The sequence below is a fragment of the Gavia stellata genome, unplaced genomic scaffold (genome assembly GCF_030936135.1).
Source record: "Gavia stellata isolate bGavSte3 unplaced genomic scaffold, bGavSte3.hap2 HAP2_SCAFFOLD_164, whole genome shotgun sequence".
In the NCBI taxonomy this organism is placed as follows: domain Eukaryota; kingdom Metazoa; phylum Chordata; class Aves; order Gaviiformes; family Gaviidae; genus Gavia; species Gavia stellata.
The window spans coordinates 45,188-65,341 of record NW_026776631.1 but is presented as its reverse complement, the minus strand read 5'-3'; the positions used below and the strand labels follow the sequence as shown (position 1 = coordinate 65,341).

The window sequence follows — 20,154 nt, the reverse complement described above, 5'->3', positions numbered from 1 at the left end:
CTTATTTGGGTTGGGGGCGTTTTCTAGCTAGGACGTGTGGGTTTCACATGACAATGAGGCAGGTCAGCCTTAAAACAGTTTTCGCACTCTTCTGTTTTCCTAGACTTTGACCTTGTGGTAATCCTCACCGTTAGTTAGTGGAGACAGTTTTTAACTGTAATTTTATGTCTAAATACCAGGTGCACGCATTACAAAGTATCTTCTTCACATTATTTCCATTCCTTTTACACTACTTTGACCCTGCGTTTCAGGATGTTCTGTAACACCAGCACCAGGCCGAGCCACTGACTGCGGGGGCCTGGGGTTGCGGCCGTCAGCTCCTGCTGAGGCGTAGGAGCCCCCAGGTGCGGGGGGGCCTGGCTCTCAGCCTGCGGAGAAGTGGCCTCACCCTCAGCCTGCGGAGAAGTGGCCTGTGGAGAGGGTCCAGGTCGGGCCGGTGCCCTCCCCTGCCCCAGCCTTACTTTCAGGGGCGCAGCGTGATGCTGTGTGGTTACGCACGGGTGGGCCGGGAGCGGCGAGGGGCTTCTGCAAGTAGGTTCCCAAGAGCTCGGTTACTGTGTTGCTCCTCTTCCATACTGCCCCTTCTGCCTTCCGTGCAGCGGATCAGCCTGGGGCTGAGTCAGGTGGGGCGAGACCTTGGCTGTCCCAAACAGGTATTCCCCCCTCGGGGCAAGGCGTCTTGGTGCCAGGCCTCTGCAAAGGGAGGACAGACTCTGGGTTGGAAAGGGCAGAGCCAGCCATCAGAGGGGTCCCTCTCTCTCCAGCCAGGTCCCCCACAAAAAGCCAATTCAGGTGCCCAGCAAGCCCCTCTCCGGCGTCAGGGAGGTACTTACCAGGGCAGCTGCCGCTGCAGCTCTTGCTGCTGCCTGTTGGTCTCAGTGACGTGCTTGAATATGTCCCAGCCTGCTTGATGCGGCTCCAGCCTTTCCAGGACCCGGACCGCTCCTGGAGAAAGGTGGCTGCAACAGCAGGGAAAAGTCATCCCTCAGCTTCTGCTGGAGACCCCTTCTGCCTCCACGCCTGTCCGGCCTCTGCACCCACCCACTCCTCCGTCCACCCGCACTTTCGCCCCGTGGTGAGTTTTAGGCCTTGGCTGTGGGGGGAACCCTGGTCATGCCCATGTTAGGAGGAATTAGGTACACTTGCTTACTCTTTTATTACAGGAGCAATGAATCACACAGACACAGAATCACAGAATCACCAAGGCTGGAAAAGACCTGTAAGATCATCAAGTCCAACCATCAACAAAAAAAACCCCAAACGAACCAAACAAAAAAACCCAACACACATCACACACCGCCATGCCCATTAAGCCATGTCCCGCAATGCCACCTCCACACGTTCCTTGAACACCTCCAGTGAGGGTGACTCCACCACTTCCCTGGGCAGTTTATTCCAGTGTGTCACCACTCTCTCAGTAAAGACATTTTTCCTAATGTAGATGAACAGCAGAAAAGCTTTGGAGAAAAGCACTTCTTCAAATCTGTTATAAAGCTGTTATCTTCGAAAGCTACATACTTATTGGGAAGAGTTGAAGAGATGATTTAAAGGGAATATGTGAAGGAGAAAAAATAGTCTGTAAAGACTTACACCTCCTGTGCTTTCCATTATAAACCTCCCCTGGCGCAGCTTGAGGCCATTTCCTCTCATTCTATCGCTAGTTACATGGGAGAAGAGACCAAGACCCACCTCACCATAACCCCCTTTCAGGTAGTTGTAGAGAGCCATGAGGTCTCCCCTCAGCCTCCTCTTCTCCAGGCGAAACAACCCCAGTTCCCTCAGCCGCTCCTCACAAGACTTGTGCTCCAGACCCCTCACCAGCTTCGTCGCCCTTCTCTGGACACGCTCCAGCACCTCAATGTCCTTCTTGGAGTGAGGGGCCCAAAACTGAACACAGCATTTGAGGGGCGGCCTCACCAGCGCTGTGTACAGGGGCACGATCCCCTCCCTAATCCTGCTGGCCACACTATTTCTGATACAGGCCAGGATGCCACTGGTCTTCGTGGCCACCTGGGCACACTGCCGGCTCATATTCAGCCGGCTGTCGACCAACACCCCCAGGTCCTTTTCTGCTGGGCAGCTTTCCAGCCACTCTTCCCCAAGCCTGGAGCGTTGCATGGGGTTGTTACGACCTGAGTGCAGGACCCGGCACTTGGCCTTGTGGAACCTCATACAATTGGCCAGGAGAAAATGCAAGGAAAGGATGAGGAGAAACAAAAGGAAATGGATGAGGAGAAAATGCAAGAAAAGTTGAAGGAGAAAGAGAAGGAGGAACACAAGAAGGAAGATGAGGATAAGGAGGAGGAAAAAATAGGATGAGGATGAAAAGGAACAGAACGTGGCAGAGGAGGAGAAAAATGAGAAATGAGCAAGCGGAGGAAGACGAGGTGGTGGAGGAGGAACAGGAGGAGAAGAAATAGGAAAAGGAACAGCAGTAAGAAGAGGAGGAGAAGGCGAAGGAAGAAAAAGTAGGAGGGGGGATAGGAGGATGAGGGGGAAGAGAAAGAGGAAGAGAGGAGGAGGAATAAGAGGAAGAAAAAGAAGAAAAAGAACAGAAGGAACAGGAGGATGAGGGTAAGGAAGAGGAGTGTTAACAGCATAACTGCATAACAGGAAGAGGAGGAAGAAAAACAGAAGGTAATAGAAGCAGGGAGAAGGATGGAGGAGGAGGAAGGAGGAGGAGGAGGAAGAACAGGAGTAAGAGGAATGGGAGGAGGAGGACGATGATGATGACGAAGAACCAGCGGAGGAGGAGGAAAAGGAAGAGGAGGAGGAGGAAGAAACACCTCCACATTCACACTAGAGTGTCAGCACATCAAAATTCTTGGATGGAGCACCTGCTACATCCCTTTGTCCATGGGGATTCACTAAATCCAAGCCTACTGGTGAAGCCATTACTCACAGGAGTTGTTCCATGTCGTGGCCATCACTCCTCTCGGGAACAGACAGGAAAGCTTTGAATGACAATGGCTGTCAGGACGCGATCCAGAAACAGAAGACGAGTGCAAGAAGATTCCCATCACCTAATGGCATAGAAATAATTCTAGCTCAATGCAATGATTATTGAAAATGAAACACACAGAACAGCATTCGCCATCAAAATTCTTTCAGTGAGCTGCAGGCTGATGACCTTACCATCCCTGTCACAGGACCCCAAAAGAAATAATAACTGGCAAAGAGTAACTCTACCCATAGCCCATACCTATCTAGCCTTCAAAGGTAGAGTAGAATAGCTCAGCCTACAGCTCTGAAGGTATAGACCAGCCCATACTTATATCTTGTGTCTGCCTGTGCGATGATCTGTCCAGAAAGTCAAATCATAATTACCTTTGAAAGAGGGTGGAACTGAAGGGGGGGGAAGGGGGGGAGAGAGAAAGAAATTGCTGAAAAAAAGGGAAGTGTAGGCACCCAATTAAAAAAGAAAGGAGCCGAGTTATCCCAAAGACCATCTCAGCCCAACTCACTTTCGCTGGCAAAAAGCTGTGCAGCTTGGAGGAAGAAAACCTGACTTGGTGCTGGGATGCACACAGATGTCTGAGTTCGGATCTGGAACAGCAGAAAAACCTTGACACAGCTCCTTTTCATTGTCCTCATACATGCGTGCATGCTTTGACTTCCTCGTTTCCCTGAAGTCCTCTCAGACTAACAGGGAAGTGGCTTCTGTCCAGTCCGTGTGCCATGAAGAGAAGCAGTTTTGACCACTAAGGGGGCAGCAAGTAACTGCATCTGCAGAAGCAAAGGGGCAGCCGCACCTTGGCTTCGGAGATGCCCAAACCTGCCCTGAGCCCCAGGAGCCCCCAGCGCTCCGGCATTTGCTTGGCCCTGAAGTTCTGTGGGGCCTGCCAGCACGGGGGAGCTTCGGGAACAGAAGCGAAGGACAGCGGCCAGTCCCCGCGGGGAGAGCGACGGGGGCTCTGTCCTTCCCTCTGGCCACAGGAGGATGTCCTGGGCCGCGCCAGGACGGGGTGTCTCTCCTCCTCATTGCCCAGAGGAAGGCGAGGCCTGAGGAAGGCCCTGGGCTCAGCGCAGAGCCCTGCCTCCTGCCAGGTGCCGGCCTGGCCGATGCGAGAGGCTCCCATCACGCAGCTCCTCCTGCCCAGGGCTGTGGCTGGCAGCACAGGCACACCTGCTTTTCTGGAGAGACTGACCACGCCAGAGCAGATCCAAGGGAGCGCCCCTCCTGCCCCGCTCCCTCTCCCCTCCCCGAGCAGGCCCAGAGCCCTGAGAGCACTCAGGGACAGGGAGGGCAGAGCTGTGCACGCGCCTCGTGCTGCGGAGCGAACAGCCCCCGGTGCAAGGGCCCTGCTCGAAGGGCCCTGCTCGAAGGGCCCTGCTCGAAGGCCCTCTCCCCCAGGCCCGGCGTCCCGGCCGGCTGAGCACTGCGCTGCAGCACAGCGGGGCAGCAGGCACGGGGCAGCTCGGCGAGGAGCCCGGGCTGCCTGTGCCCACCCAACAACAGCCACGCCATTGGCCGTGGCTGAGCCAATCAGCGGAGCTGGCGGCAGCCTGTCAGCCCCAGGCAGCCTGAGGCGGGGCCGGAGGGGGCAGAGGCTGAGCAGGCTGAGGAGGAGGAGGGGAGGGCGGGGCCCTCGCCAGCCCTGGGCCCGAGTGCTCAGCCCCACAGCCAGGGTCAGAGCGGTTCCTGCTGCTGCCCCGGGGGTCCCCAGCTGGAGCCCGGACAGCTGGAGGTGAGTGTTGCCTGTCGGCAGGCCAGGGGAGGGCAGAGTTGCCTCCTCGCCGAGGGGCGGCTCCAAGCTGTGGAGCAGGCGTGCTCTGGTGGGGACAGACCGGGTGCCTTTGCTGTCCCCAGGCCTTGAAGCGGGTCTCATGCTCATGGACAACCCCATCGCTGTTGACAGCCTTTCATAAAGGGGGCTTTCCAGACGTGGAAGCTGTTTCTCGCTCCTGGTGAGACCATGCACCGGGGCTTTGCTGTCAGAGAACTCGGTGGGGAGCGGCCCTGGTTGGAGGCAGCTCCCTTTGGCAGATGTTGGTGCCTCTCTCTCAGCCCCAGGTTCTGATATGTGCCTTTCCCCCCACCGATGCTGTGCTGCCGGCTTTTGGGAAATGGGGGTACAGGGGGTGGATGGTTTTACTGGAGCCAGGAGAGGCCGTATTAACTGTATGTGCGAAGTGACGGAAACAACTTGAGGGTTTTAAGGAGTCTGTCAGTTGTGATTAAGGCAGCGAGTGAGATACTCCCTGTAGGAGCTTTCTGAGAGGGCCAGAATGGGGCAAGACTGCATGTAAGGCCAGAAAAGGCTGTGGCAGCAGCTGAGCTGATCAAACTCAAATAGGAGATGATTTGGGCAATATCTGGTGGAGTCATCCTCTTGTACGTGTTGCGCAGACTGCGTAAGGCCTGCCTGCGGGCAGGGAAGGGAGTGTGAAAGGAGTGTTGGAGTGCCAAGGAAGGGGGATGGGAATGACTCATTTCTCAGTTTTCATTGGGCTGTCTGTGTAGCCCATGTAACTCATCTTGCATTCAGAAAGAAGTGCCATGCTTCTGGTGAAAAGAAAAAAAGAAAAAGGTAATTTGTGACAGAGCTAGAACTTGGAGTGAGATTCCCATGCTTAGTCTTACCATTCTAGAGTGTTAAAAACATTTCCTTGAAACACTTTCCCAAAATCACAAGGCGTGACTTTCTGAAAGAGCTGTTTTCCTAGGAGCTGCATCTCAGCTAAGGCAGATTAGAGATTGTTGCTTGCTGTTAGTCATTGGGGCTGATGACAGGTCACCCAGCAGTTCTGGCAAGGACAGAACAAGATAGATACATCTGGTTCCCTGTGCTGACTGTAATTTCTGGAACGTGTCTTGCCTAAGTTGGTCTTCACATTTTGCAGGTTGTAGGTTTGGCAGGATCTATTGTGTCATTAGCAGGATGGTAATAACAAAATCTGGTGCGATGGGGTTGAGAATCAGAAGGGTAAAAGTGAGAAAGAAACTTGTGAGTTGAGATAAAAAGTTTAATAAATAAAAAGAAATTTAAAAAAAAAAAAACCTAAGGAAAAAAACCCCCAAACAACAGAGAGAGGAAAATAAAACCCAAGAAAAACAAGTGATGCAAATGAAAAGAATTGCTCCCCACCAACTGACCGATGCTCAGCCAGACCCAGAGCAGTGGCCCCCCTGCCACCCTCCCCCCCAGTTTTATTGCTGAGCACGACATCCTATGGTATGGAAAATCCCTTTGGTCAGTTGGGGTCAGCTGTCCCAACCGTGTGTACCCCCCCAGCTTCTTGTGCACCCCCAGCCTACTCGCTGGCGGGGCACTGTGAAATCTGAATTTACTACCTTATGAACAAGTGCATAACTGCCACTGTGAACTGGCACCTATGCGTGTAGCTTTACTGTTCTCCGCATGTTTACTACTTCCTTGCCCTCTTGAAAGCCAGAGTAAAGAGAAGATAAGTACAGTGACGTGGATTTCTTAATCTCTAATACTTGATACTTTCTACAATAGTGGGAAAAAATAGATGAAGGCACGCCAAACCGTAGAAACGGAAGACCTGAACTCTCAGCTGACAAATAGAGAAAGCTTTTCTGAACACACAGCTGCTAATTCAGCATGGCAAATCTGCAAGAAGCAGGATAGTTAGACTTCAGTTTGTGGTTGGAAGTAATAATGTATATGCAAAGAATCAGAATTCTGTTACGTACAGATTATTTATTGTGGGGTTCTTAAAGAGTAAATTGGGCGGGGAGAAAACATAGAAGACTTTAAAATCTCTAATGTGGAAAGCATATGCAATTTTGGTGTGCCATCCAATCGATCATCTCGTTGTGTCCTATCTGAAACATGTTTTAACTTCGAAGCATGTTCAATTTTATCGTACTGTTTTAACTTTTTCAGACTTCCAGCAGCACCTTTGATATTCCTCTCACTTTGTCTGGAGCAGTATTCTACGGGAAAGACTAAATTACGAAGAAAAGACACATTATTTTGTCATTGTTCAAGCAAATGTAAGTATAGCTCTCTTAACGACCATTTGTGCCACTGATTTGGGGGGGGTTTAGTTTGGAGATTGAGATTTTTCAAAGGAAAGGAAAAGTCTCGCTGAACTACCAGGTCTGATAATACTCTTCTCCTGAAGATCTTATTTAAGATTTATCTCGGTTGCTGAAAGCTTAGACATATTATTACTGGTTAAAAAAGCTTGCTCAGTGTGTGTAACAAGACAACCTTTTTGGCACAAAGAGCAAGTTGCAAATTCATAGTACAGCCCATGCATAAAAGTGCCTTCTGGTGTCACTAAGTGTTCATTTTCTAACAAATCTAGCGATGCTAATTTGATCTCAAACGAGTTTAATGGCTATAATTTGGTTGTATCCTTCAGGTTTGAAATGCATTTTTCTATGAAGGTATGATTTTTCTTTCAAGTTGTCTTGCAAGCGTATGTGGAGGTTTTGATAGAGTGGCTGGCAGTGGATAATGCATACGGAGAAGAGTGATGTTTAAACTGTATCTTATGTATCTGTCATCAGGGAAGTTTTTTGGTGCCCTTGAAGGCTGTGAAAGCTTTTTTCCCTTTTTGTCCTTCCGACAATAGCTGAAACGAAAACTTCTCCTCTGTTGTTTACCTCTGTTGTGACACTACTTTGTTTGTGGGAAAATGAGAATGCTCTGAAGCAACTTTAGATAGCTTGCTCCTGAATTCACGCATTTATATTACTGTCATCCTTCTGATACAGAATTGTAAATACATTTTACAATCCACTTCCCTACATATTTTGTGGCATGTTCAGCATTCCCCCAATAGAAGACAGGCTCCGAGGATGTCTCGGTGCTTCTCGCACTCAGATATATTTAAAGATGCTCCTGGCCCACACAGTTACAGCTGTTGGAACAAGTCGTTTTACCCGGGTAACGTAACTTGCTGATCTCTTGAAAAGGAATACGTGAAGGCTCAGAACTGATTTGCCTTGTTGTTTTACCAATAATTTATTCTGCATTTATTCTGCTCTTTTCCTTTGATGTCAGAGCTGTGAGTTTCATGAGACACAGCACTCCTAGAAAAGTAACTGGGGTAGTTGAGCAGGTCGTGGTTTTCAAGAGACGGGCATGGCATGCAGCAGTGCGAACACCTCGCGTGAGGAGGGAAGCCTGTCACGCTGGGGGAGTAACTGGTGAAGGCACAGCTTGGGATCCATGGTGGCAGTACAGCAAAGCAATCTCATCTTAATTTGTTCGTTCCTTTGAATATATGTCCTTAGACAGTAAATTGTCACCTTTGTGGTACTGGGTTTGGGACTAGAGCTGTGCTGATAGCCTCTGTATCGTGTTTTTTTATCATAGGGCAGCTTGTATGATGGAAATGTCTTGCAAGGCCATGTGTTTTCTTATGAAATCAATAACTCTGTATCTGTGCTTTGACCCAGTATTACTCAAGAGCACATATTGGGGGAATGTAGAAAAGATTGGTTGATGATGAAGGCTGCTCCTTGTAGCTGTTACTGTTTTTCATCATTGACCATGAAGAAAACTGAATTCAGAAATTCACGTATTTAGTAACTGTAAAGGTAAAGGGGTTCCAAGAACTGAGTGGACTCCAAAATAGGAAAAAAAGTATAAGTACCCAGTCTGATTCAGAGCAATGACCTATTCGTCTTACGCAGATGACGATATTAAACAGCATAAATACTTAAAAAAAATTGCTTTTTTCTGTCAGTGTTATCCTCGGATAGGAGGGCAAGACTTAGCTAATGGCCCATACTCCCTCCGCAAGATTTTCTTTTTGTAAAGAAAAGCTATCACAACAGTTGCTTCATGAAAATGGAAATATTTTTGACTATTTAAAAAAAAAGTATTGGAGAGTCATGCTGGTTTTTTGCTATGATAACAAAAGAAGAAAGAAAGGAACGGTGAACTGTTGCTAGCGTGTACATTGTTCAGCGTGTAAAAATAATCCGGGTGGTTCCCACAATTCAGGAAAGTATAGTTTTATTCTGTACCATCTGGAAAGAGAAAAAAGAGACAATAAAGAAGTTGCAGTAGTCAATGGTGTCTTGTGTACCCAAAGAGTTAAAAAAACCCAAAACAAACAAACAAACAAACAAAGTGAAACCATGATAGATTGAAAAGAACCTGTCACGCAGCATGGAGACTTTTTTGGGATGCAGCATTGTAGCTGCTTTATTGTGGACAGAAGTGTTCTTCAACCTTTAAACCATGAGCAGTATAACTCATTCTCTAGACAAATCAGCTTTCCACATGGAGTACAGTTTGGAGATCTTAGATCAATCTCATTGCTGTCCTCTGGCTGGTTATTTTTTTTGAGGGGGGGGAGGCGGGGAAGGAGGTGCTAAATCTTTCCTAAAATGTGGCATGCAGAGGTGGATTGAGCATTACAGTCCATGGCCTTCCCACTGCCAATTAGAAAAGTAGCTGTTACTGCTTATGCTTTCTGTTTCTGTAAGTGAAAGTCCTTTTACTTACAGATAGGATCCGGTAGAGCTACACAAGGCAGCATAAGAGTACATTTCAGATTTTAAGTAAGGCACAAGGGACTCTCTATGTCATACAAATACGCTCCATTTTTATATATATTTAACAAGACATGTATCTTCATCTCACACATTTCCTGAGAATTAATTTCTCAAAACTGTATTATTTCTGAGTAATAGATGTCTCACACCATTTCTTAATTCAAGAGGTAAATTTTTACCTCTTAATTGTATTTCTGAGCCTTTATGAAATTAAAGGCTGTAGCTCGGAGGCGGAAGTTTCTGTAATTAGCTATTTCCTAGAACCTGGATAATTATGGTGCTTATATGTTTTGCCCTTCGCTTTAACTTCAGACTTTTTTGTAGATTCTGAGTTCAGAAAGTCTCACCAGATGTAACTCGTTTGCTCCACAGGACTGAGGACAGAATCTTAATGAGCGAAGGACAAGTACAACCAGCCTGACAGTAGATGTGCTCGATGGGGACGATGTGGGACCAATGTTTCTTCCCTGTGTCTTGGTGAATAATACTTGTGACTGTAGACCTCTCACCTACCAAGCGAGCTTGCCAGAACTGACTGATCCTGTAAGTCCTCTTGATTTTTTGCGAGTTTTATATGTTTATTTTTTATGTTATTTTTATTATATATATATTTTTAATAGATATAAAAATGTATATAAAATCCATTATTATATTGTATATATTGTAAAATGCATATATATAGTTATAAAATACATTTTATTTTTATACGTTTATTTTGCAAGCGACTGTCGTCTTTTTCTGTGGACACAGTTGAGAACTGTAACTAGAAAGGTCACGTACGCTTTATGCCACATTTTATGTGCTAAACGAAAGAAAACCGTGGTAAGAGGTATGTAGGACTAGATGGTGCAGTTCTAGCTTTGATGCAGTGGCAAACTGCTTGTTTCCTACAAGGGCTGAGTCTCTCTGAAATTTGGTAAATTGTGGAATTGCTTTTCCTGATGTGTCCGTGTTTTGCTCTCGAAATACCCTGAAGAAGCACCTTTGAGAAGGGACTTGACACATTATTCCATTCAGGCTTGTTACAGACCTTAGGAGAAAGATTTTTGGAAGAGGAAGCATTAGTCACTAGTCCCTGAAAAGATTGTGTGTTGCTACGGTCTGGTTTCAATCAAGAGGCACTAAAGAGCAATGTTTTTTCTCATGTAAATGCTTGCACTAAGTAGATCGGTTAATGCGTCAGTTAGGGTAGGGATAAAGGTCAGCGTGAGGCTCATTTCACACTGGAACATGCAGAGTGAATCACAAAAAGGGGCAGCTGAGAGCTTTATAATTTCTTGATGAAAGATGGTGCCAACTCCCCTTCCTTACAGGAGAACTGCTGCTTGGTATAATGGAGATGTGTGTCTCTGTGGTGGGTGAAGCAGAAGAATTAATTTCCTGACTGATATTGATATATGACCTTTGATTCATGTATTTCAGAATAAGAAAAGGGAGAACCAATTGAATCACTAGGTATTACCCCTCCGGATTGACATTGACATTAAGAGAACATTGAGTATTGACATTAAGATCATGACTTCCCTTGTTCATTGCAGGACACGCTCTCTGTTCTGCTTCCTCCGACCAGGAGACAGGGGAGGTTTAGGCTCTAAGTGTGGAGGTTCTTGCTATCCTCTGCCTTACTCATCCTCTCTGCCTTACTCATCCTCTCTGCCTTACTCATCCTCTCTGCCTTACTCATCCTCTCTGCCTTACTCATCCTTGCCGTCCTGTGCCTCGTAGTCTTTTGCCAACCTGCACGTTACGGTTTCCTGCTTTGTCTGGCCTCAGGGTCCCGCTGCAAATATGCTTGAGCAGGGTCACCAAGCACTGCTGCCACTGTGCTTGGTTGATTCAGATGATACTCTTAGCGAGTTTCAGAATCTCCCACAGTTGTTTTATTCATTTTAGGACCAGCTGAAATTGTGTCTAATATACAGCAGTTGATCAATTGCTTCTGCACAGGTTAACAGTACAGGCTCTGGTTTAATAACCAGTGCAATCTCAAGGAGGTAAGACAGGGCTTATTGTAATCAAGGTGTGTGATTAGTGTGCCTTCTGGATAAGGGAGGGCTGGAACAAGCTTCGGGGAGGTGGTATAAGTCTGTCTGGACCCTTTGGGAAACTTCTGGGAGAAGACTGGGTCTTGCAGGGCACGTGCACCTCCAACAGAGGTGATTTCTCTCTACTGGAGAATCACTTCCTAACAGCTGCAGCCTGATTTGTAAGGTGTAGCAAGACTGGAGCCTTGATATTCAGCTTGTAACAGCAGCAAATCAGCTGTGAAAGGGAAGGGGAGAGATGTTCCATATTTAACCTTGTTGTACTGACTTACACTTCTTTTTTTTGCACTTCTACATGTTGGCATTTGATAACCCTTTGTAACTGTGTTGTTTGTTTTTGACTTTGTGAATAAATGCTTTTCTTTAAATTTTGCATTAATTTGGCTTGGGCTTAGTGTCATTTTAAGGAAACTGGGCAACCACAAGTTACTGTCCAGCTGAGTATGCAGCCTCATCAGGGTTACTAGGGCACCCAAACTATGCAGGGTGACAAGAGTATGACCCCATTGTATCTGCACAGATCTGATGGAGTGCCCAGTACAGAGGCAGTGAGGCAGAAATTATTAATAACCGCTGTTTGGTCGTTACCTTGGTTTTTGTCTGGTTATCTTAAGGTATAATGCAGATCATAGAATTTTCCTGATACAGCTCTCACAGATGAAAGGAATCCAGCTCTGTATCCATTCCTGCCCTTCGTCAGGCACATACGCTGTGCTGGGAGACAAAGCAGTGTCTGCCAAGGAGCGTGTCTAGGCTAGGAAAAATCTGACTAGTGATTTAGGTGCTGAGTTGCCAAATGTATTCGTTTAACTTCATAAGCTACAATCTGTTCAGGTGTCGGCTTTTTGTGTTTGCTTTTTGGCTTTTTTGTGTCAAACTGCACTTTGAGAAATCTGATCTATGAAATGAGAAACCGGTTCTGTTGATAAACTACCGGCTCTTTGCTGTTTATCTATTTGGAGTGCTGTAGCAATTTTGATAAACTGAAGTGGAAGAAGGATGTTTGAACTCAAAGTTTTACCTTGGTACCTCAAATCTTTACCTGACTTGTAAATGATAATGCCTTTAGAAGATATGGATGGTACCTAAAAAGATTCAGCTAGTAAATAAATGTAGTACATTTGTGCTGCAAAAAGCAGTGTGATAAAGTGCAGAGAAGCCTGAGCATCTGGACTAGCCAGGGGCTGGCAGTGGACTCCTGTGATGCTCTGATCTGACAAAGCAGCCTGGGCAGAGGACCTCGTTCAGAGATAGGTTGGAGCCTTCTGCGTGATGTGAAACGGCTGCATTGCACCACATAGACGAGACCCATCTGAGTCCGTGATGCTGTAAGACTTTAACTATGATGTCAGGTTATATACAAGCTGATAGTAGCCAATACGCTCCTCAGAATGATTTATCTGAAGTGACTCGCACCAGTTGTTTTGGTTTTTTTAAAGATCAAAATTTACTGCACTGTAGGTGTTGAACCTCCAGTGTGTGTAGCAAAAGGAACAGAATGCTGATTGCTGAGGGTTTTTTGATGGTAGCCACTACATAGGCCAAAGGACTATTTTTAGTCCAATACCATCTTTTTTTTTTTTAATTTGCTTTTTAATTTTTCAATGAACATGAGAAGGAATATTAATGACTCTAGAACAAAGTTGAAGTATGAATTATTCAGAAGCAGTAGCTTGAAGAAGAAGTCCTGCTTTACAGGGCAAGACGTCTATTCAGCTGACCCCTAAAGTAAAGCATTTCATGTAACTGGTAAGAATAATATTTTTGTTCAGTCTTGCGCAATTACTTACCTTTAGCTGGCATCTATCCATGAATTTACTGAGGTCAGAATCATATTTCCTTTCCAAGCTTCTTTCCCTTCGACGCTCTAAAGCAGTTGGATAGATTGGCAATGAAGAATCCGTACAGTGTGAGCTTTGTTTATGGTCTTTGGTGTGCAGAGATGGAAAAGGCCGGCAAAATTAATGGATCTCTTTGTTACCAGAGAAGCAATTTATTTTCCTGAAGAACAATATCAAGGTTTACACTATGCCCTCTGAGAGTTGGTCTGACTCATGGCAGTATTAATAATAATATTATTAAATCTGCTCCAGGCTGGGCACAGTGCTGTATAATTACAGTTTATACACTTGTAAAAACCTGTTTTGCAGTTCTGCCATTTGCACAGACAGTGTAAATTCCCCCGAAGCTGCAGGTCTTCCCAGCAGAGCCAAAGGTCATCTCATGGTCCTCTCTGGGTGTGCATATAGGGTGAAATGTTGTGAGAGTCCCTTCTCGGTCAGCTGGGTGCTGCCTGTAACCGACCGAGCTTTGCCACAAGGTGCGACGATCTTCATTGGTGGTTGCCTGGTTTTGTGAGTGTCACTTTTGCAGTGCCACCAATGAGCTACTGTAATTGATTGCTATCATGGCCTTATTAGGTCTAGGATCACAGCTAAGGTCATATAAACATCAGTGCCTCTGGTATCAAATGCTTGTGAGGTGCTTCTGCAACTTTGTAGAGGAGGCAGAAACTCGTAGTTCAGAGTAAACAAACTTTGGATGTTTTTGCAGCACGTGAGCTATTCTGAATGCTTAATCCTGCAGTAGGTGAGTGGTAAGTGTGGGCTAAACTGCCTCACCGCTGCTGAAGCGCGGACACAGAGCTAAGTTAACAGCCTGTGATCTGCACCTTAGATTAGGTATTGCTTCCCTGGGCAGAAATTTGCTTGTGAAGTGCTACCTGTTGAGTCCGATTCAGTGCCCATGACAGTGGTGGAGTAAACTGCTTTACAAGTTCCCAGACCAGGAGGGAAAAGAAATAAATCTACTGAGTTTTGAGTCCTCTAATAATCATTGCAAAAATTATTATCTTGCAAAAAAGTCACCAAAGCCCACGATAAGACAGCGTTCAAAGTCATTGTTCAAAGTTCTATCTCATAATACATGTGCAAATCCTTTCACTTCATTTCCGTTAGGGGAATGCAAAGCACAGCTTCAGTATTGTCTTCCAATGAGCTAGCATAAACCTTTCAAAAATTCAAGTGTCACAAACCAAATATATTGCCTTATAACAACAGGAAAAACCATGTCCCATGTCTTTGCTAGATGAAAGGATGCATGTATGAACTCCTGTGTCTGCTAATTGCTCCGTATGCTTCTGTGTGCATTCCCTAGTTGTCGCCATCTTACTTTCTCTCTGGGAATGAATTTACTGTTGTTAGATAAATTCCGGTTTCCAAGAAAACCTGTGGTGTTTGTTGTTTGGGTTCTTCTTTTGCTGTTGTTACATAGTTTTATATTTACCTTAGTGTTTCTGTGTCTGATCAAATCTGGTAAGTAATTTTTTTTTTCCCCATTGTCTCAGGAAGCCTTCAATAAATTAGCATTTATTATCAGGATGTGCAAGTCATCAAATGGAGTTAAAAAAAGACATCCTCGTGAATGTCTCATAACATTGGAAAGAAAATTTCTCCTCCCTCTTTCCCCTTCGGTCTGTTCCTGGCATGCTCACTTTGTGAAGGTTTTGTCCATTTCTATACTGATTTTTTTCCATCATCATGCAAAGAAGAAAAGCCAATTAGCAGTAAAATGTAGATTAGGTTTATTTAATCAGTTGCTGGACTAGTTTTGCAACGAACAGATTCATTATCAGGTTCCATGGGGTAATTATCAGTCCACATGAACACTAATATACTCCATGACACCTCAGAGGCTTTCTTTGTACCAATTCAAGATTCAACACTTTAAACACGTAGCTGCATTGTGAGACATCGCTTATTAATGCACCACTGAAGTATCTTTTTACATGAAAAGCATTTATTTTTGTACTAATTATCCTCAGTATCCTTAGGAGTTGTGTCAGCAGGGATCTGACAAAGTCTGTGGGCTCAGCTGCCCTGTTGAGCAGAGACTCAAGGAGCTGGGTAGACAAAAGGCTGAAAAAGAAAAATAAAAAACTTCTGCTAAGAACAGTGTGGTCGAGGGGGGTAAAAAAAGACATTGAGGAGCAGGAAGCACCCTCAGAAGCCCTCAAGCTGTTGTTAGCAAGAAGGACCTCTTTAGTTAGATGAGTTTGGATTCAGGGGAAGAAAACTGAACTTTTAAGAGGTGGAATTGTAATCCTGCTGGTTAAAAGCCTTGCTCGATCAGTCAGGGAGCGAGTCCTCCCTGAAGAGCACTGCGTGCGTCCTGCAACACATAGTTTTGAAACTGTGGAAACTGCTGACTTTTGATGGTAAGGCGAAGTGAACGGTTTGGCTCTACTGTCACGGAAATCAAGAGTTACAGTATTTTTTTATTGCAGAGTTTAGACCATTGTAAATTCTATATTTAAAACTGAGTAGAGTCTTTTCTGATCACTTCAACAACCTTTTTTATTTTATTTTATTTTTTTTACAAGGAGAAAGGTTTTGACTACTTCATGCAAGGGACAAAAAAGTTCATTGACTTTCACATACACAAAGCAATATAAACCATCATAATCTGAAGAATTGTGGCTATACAGTAAACTCATCAAATCCTCAGTATATCTTGACGGAAGGTACATCTTACTTGGAATCCAGAATCACTTGAAGAGTTTCCAGTTAGCAGTGAAAAATTGTGTTTTGCATCAGACTGATAGTTATGTCAAAAATGGCAGGTGCTTTTTAAAACTCAGCTTTCATCTTTGCATTTCTTGCTGAAGCTCTAGGGGCAATCACAAGAGTTTTTCTCCAAGCCATTTCCCATTCCCTTGCAGTGTTCTAGCTCAGCATCGTACGGTGACGTACTGTAGCGGCTGCAGTAAAATAACTTTCATACCACCTTCCGTGGTGTATTGCTGTCCAGCAGTTATTTGCATTTATTGTTTGGGGAATTGGGAACTGCCCCTTTATGGTACCTTCTGGGCCCCAGCACCTATTGCAGTAGGGAGACCACGGCGTATGGAGGGAAACGGGTTATTCTCTGGGTGGGAGAAATGGATGTGCCGTAAGGGGGAACTAAGGTTACAGCAGTACAGGAAAGGCTAGTTTTATTGCGGTGGAGAAGAAAAAAGGAGTTTGGTGGAGGACTGAAGTCAGTGGCGGGGCCGCTGTTGGGAACGCAGCCCGCTTCTGTACGCAGCCAGGTTTAATCACCTCTGTACAAATGAGTTTTATGCTTATTATTGATAGCTGATTAACATTGCAGAGGATGTGCTGGTTTTTCAGTACCTCCAGGCCTGAGGATGACAACCACTTACCAATTCTTTCTGAAGTAGTTTCATTGCAGTTCCTTCCTATCCGACTGTACAAATCCCAATTCCTTCCAAACAGAAAACCTGGAAATTTTCTTAAAGACACACATTAGTATAAAACCTGCTGCAAAACAAATAAACAAATCTCAGATTAATGAAACTTAGCTAACTGTACTGAAAAATGTCTGAAAGTTTTGGAAACAACATCTCCCGATCTTAGTTGTAGCAACAGCTATTAGTCAAAGAATAAAGCTCATCAAATGTTCTGGGTATTTTTTAGATTTTTTGTTGTTGTTGTTTTTCTTTTTCCTTTTTAATTTCTATTTTTTGCTGCGGGAAATACCTACCCATAGAAGACTTTTTATACAGGTATCTACTATGCAAACTAAAAGCAAACAACCTTCCCTGAGTTTTGAGAGTAACTTGCTAGTTCAGCCTGAGCTTCCATACAGATGCTAAGTAAGATTTTTGTGGCACCGAAATCCCCAGTCTTTATAATTTGGCAAATGAAGACGTTAGTCTGAGTTGAAATAAATGTGTGTGGTTAAAATCAAGTGCAATAAAGACCTTACAATGTATAAGGAAGGGGCCTTTTTTTTACCTGTCTGAAGGATAAAATTTCACAGAAAGGCAGGAATGCTTCCCCCTGATAAAGGTGATTTCTTTCTTGGCTTTTCTTGTAAGCATGACTGCTTAAATGTGCGTGGGGGTGAATTTACCCCTGCAGACAGTCAAACTGCATGCAGCTAAAAAACCAAGTTAGATTGCCAGTTTTTATTGCCAAATCAATTTTTTTTCCACTCTCCAGGCCACCCAAGACGGTCTTGAATCGCTCCACTCCATCCATTTCTGCTCTTCCAGTAAAAGGCTCCAGCACCTGCTCACAGCTGCAATGAGAGAGGATCAGCAGCTACCCCACAAGCCAGGACAGGAGTGTGCAAGTGCAGACCCGTTGTAAAACAAAGAGTGGGACTCAGAAGAAAGACTCCACTGAGAGGCCACTAACAGTCAAAAGCTCAAGAGCAGCAAAAGGCAGGACTTCTACCACCGTGTACACGGGTTGAGGCAGGACACAGGGAGTACACAGACCCTTCACAGCATCTATCATCATGCAAGGGAGTTTTGATACCAACAGCTCTTGCCAGGAGCAGCATCCTCTCTTTTGTACCCAGCGGTGTTTTGCACCCAAACTAAGGAGCAAAGAAAGTTGCAATCAATGTCTGAGACCAGGCCAGCTCTGAAGAAGAGGGTGATGGGAATGCCTCATGACTGAGGGTGCTCTGAGGAATAACCATGAGAAAACACTTGCTCCAAAACCTTGTCCAAACATCTATGTGACCCTTCTTTCTGATGGGACAGAGGAGTGACAAGAAAGGGAAAGATGCATCTGAAACCACACGCTGCCAGCAAGAGAAAGGCTTTCGGTGAAACTTAAGGCCCCAAGAGCCACCAAAGGAACGTGAGGACTTGGGAGGCCACAGAGACTCCGTTTACCCAAGGAGAGCGGGGAATGGCACAGACAGGGACAAGGAAGTGCCCCAGCTCATTCAGAGGGAAGGGAAGAAAGGTGTCCACTGCACAGGAGTGTAAAATAATAAAAATAAAAAAACCCCACAGATGCAGAGAAAGACAAAGAGGAAAAAACACGGAAGCGCATCAAGCCCTCAGAGATAAGTTAAGAGGCACGATCAGAGAGAAGCAAATTAAGCCGTGCAACAGGGCAGAGCAGCTGAAGTCTCACAGGCATGGACAAACAGAAGGAAAGTATTTTGTAAGTCCCAGAAAAAGTGTATGATGGCGGTGGTACCAGGAAATGTACAGTAGGGGAAAAAGCAAAACAAGCAATGTGACGATAACAAGGATTTACTAGAGAGCAGGAAACTTCCACCACCATTTTCCCTCCCCATTCCAGCAACTGTCCCGAGATATCTGGGCACACGTCACGCGGCCGGAGCTGTGGCTGTGTGAAGTTGTCTCCGGACACTGGACAAGGCTTTCACCTGGTCGTGCATAAAAGCCTTGAGGCATCAGATGGTCTCCTGCCTGCCCTGTGTACCATATAAACTGTGAGGAAGCAAATCAGTAAGCTGCCAAACTTTTGGAAGAAGACACTTCCCCTGTCTCCTCCAGAGCTCTCCGACTAGGCTATGATGAGAACTTCAGCACCAACAGTCACAGTGAGATTCCACCTCAATTGGCTCTTACCTCCAGAAGACAGCAGAAAAGGTTGTTGATGCAGGAAACCACCAGACTCAATTCCAATGCAGCCAAGATTCACACTGCGATCAGTTGCCCCCCCCCCACCTCACAGGAATCCCTCAGCTCAGTCTCAAGCACACACAGCCCCATCTCCATCTCAGAAGAGATCTTTAAGCCCCCAAACAAACCACTGCCTCATCCCCACATGAGCGACCTGCCCTGATCCTCGTTCCTTTTCCCTCCATCCCTGGCTGTACCACACTGAACCGGTATTTCTTTCCCTACTCACATAACCACACCATATCCAAACACAGTAATAATCGTGCATAGGAAAACCGTCTGCAGTGCCCAGGGACTGCTCTTCCCCAGTTGCAGCACAGTGCACCACAGTGTCATGGTGTCATCACTGATGTAGTGCTGCACACTATACAACAATCAGCAGAAAGCACAGGAGGTATAAGTCTTGACAGACTATTTTTTCTCCCTCACATATTCCCTTTAAATCATCTCTTCAACTCTTCCCAATAAGTATGTAGCTTTTGAAGATAACAGCTTTATAACAGATTTGAAGAAGTGCTTTTCTCCAAAGCTTTTCTGCTGTTCATCTACATTAGGAAAAATGTCTTTACTGTGAGAATGGTGACACACTGGAATAAACTGCCCAGGGAAGTGGTGGAGTCACCCTCACTGGAGGTGTTCAAGGAACGTGTGGAGGTGGCATTGCGGGACATGGCTTAATGGGCATGGCGGTGTGTGATGTGTGTTGGGTTTTTTTGTTTGTTTGTTTTTCTTTTTGTTGATGGTTGGACTTGATGATCTTACAGGTCTTTTCCAGCCTTGGTGATTCTGTGATTCTGTGTGTGTGTGTGATTTGTTGCTCCTGTAATAAAAGAGTAAGCAAGTGTACCTAATTCCTCCTAACATGGGCATGACCAGGGTTCCCCCCACAGCCAAGGCCTAAAACTCACCACGGGGCGAAAGTGCGGGTGGATGGAGGAGTGGGTGGGTGCAGAGGCCGGACGGGCGTGGAGGCAGAAGGGGTCTCCAGCAGAAGCTGAGGGATGACTTTTCCCTGCTGTTGCAGCCACCTTTCTCCAGGAGCGGTCCGGGTCCTGGAAAGGCTGGAGCTGCATCAAGCAGGCTGGGACATATTCAAGCACGTCACTGAGACCAACAGGCAGCAGCAAGAGCTGCAGCGGCAGCTGCCCTGGTAAGTACCTCCCTGA

General features: G+C 45.8%; 1 long non-coding RNA gene across 1 annotated transcript; it reads left to right on the top strand.

Annotated features, from left to right (window-relative positions):
- The first annotated feature begins 4,602 nt into the window (after window positions 1-4,602).
- LOC132321171 (uncharacterized) lies at window positions 4,603-18,383 on the top strand. The gene is made up of 4 exons (XR_009484694.1): window positions 4,603-4,688; window positions 6,855-6,964; window positions 9,860-10,030; window positions 17,538-18,383. It is a non-coding gene; the product is annotated as an uncharacterized LOC132321171 (long non-coding RNA).
- Window positions 18,384-20,154: the final 1,771 nt, after the last annotated feature.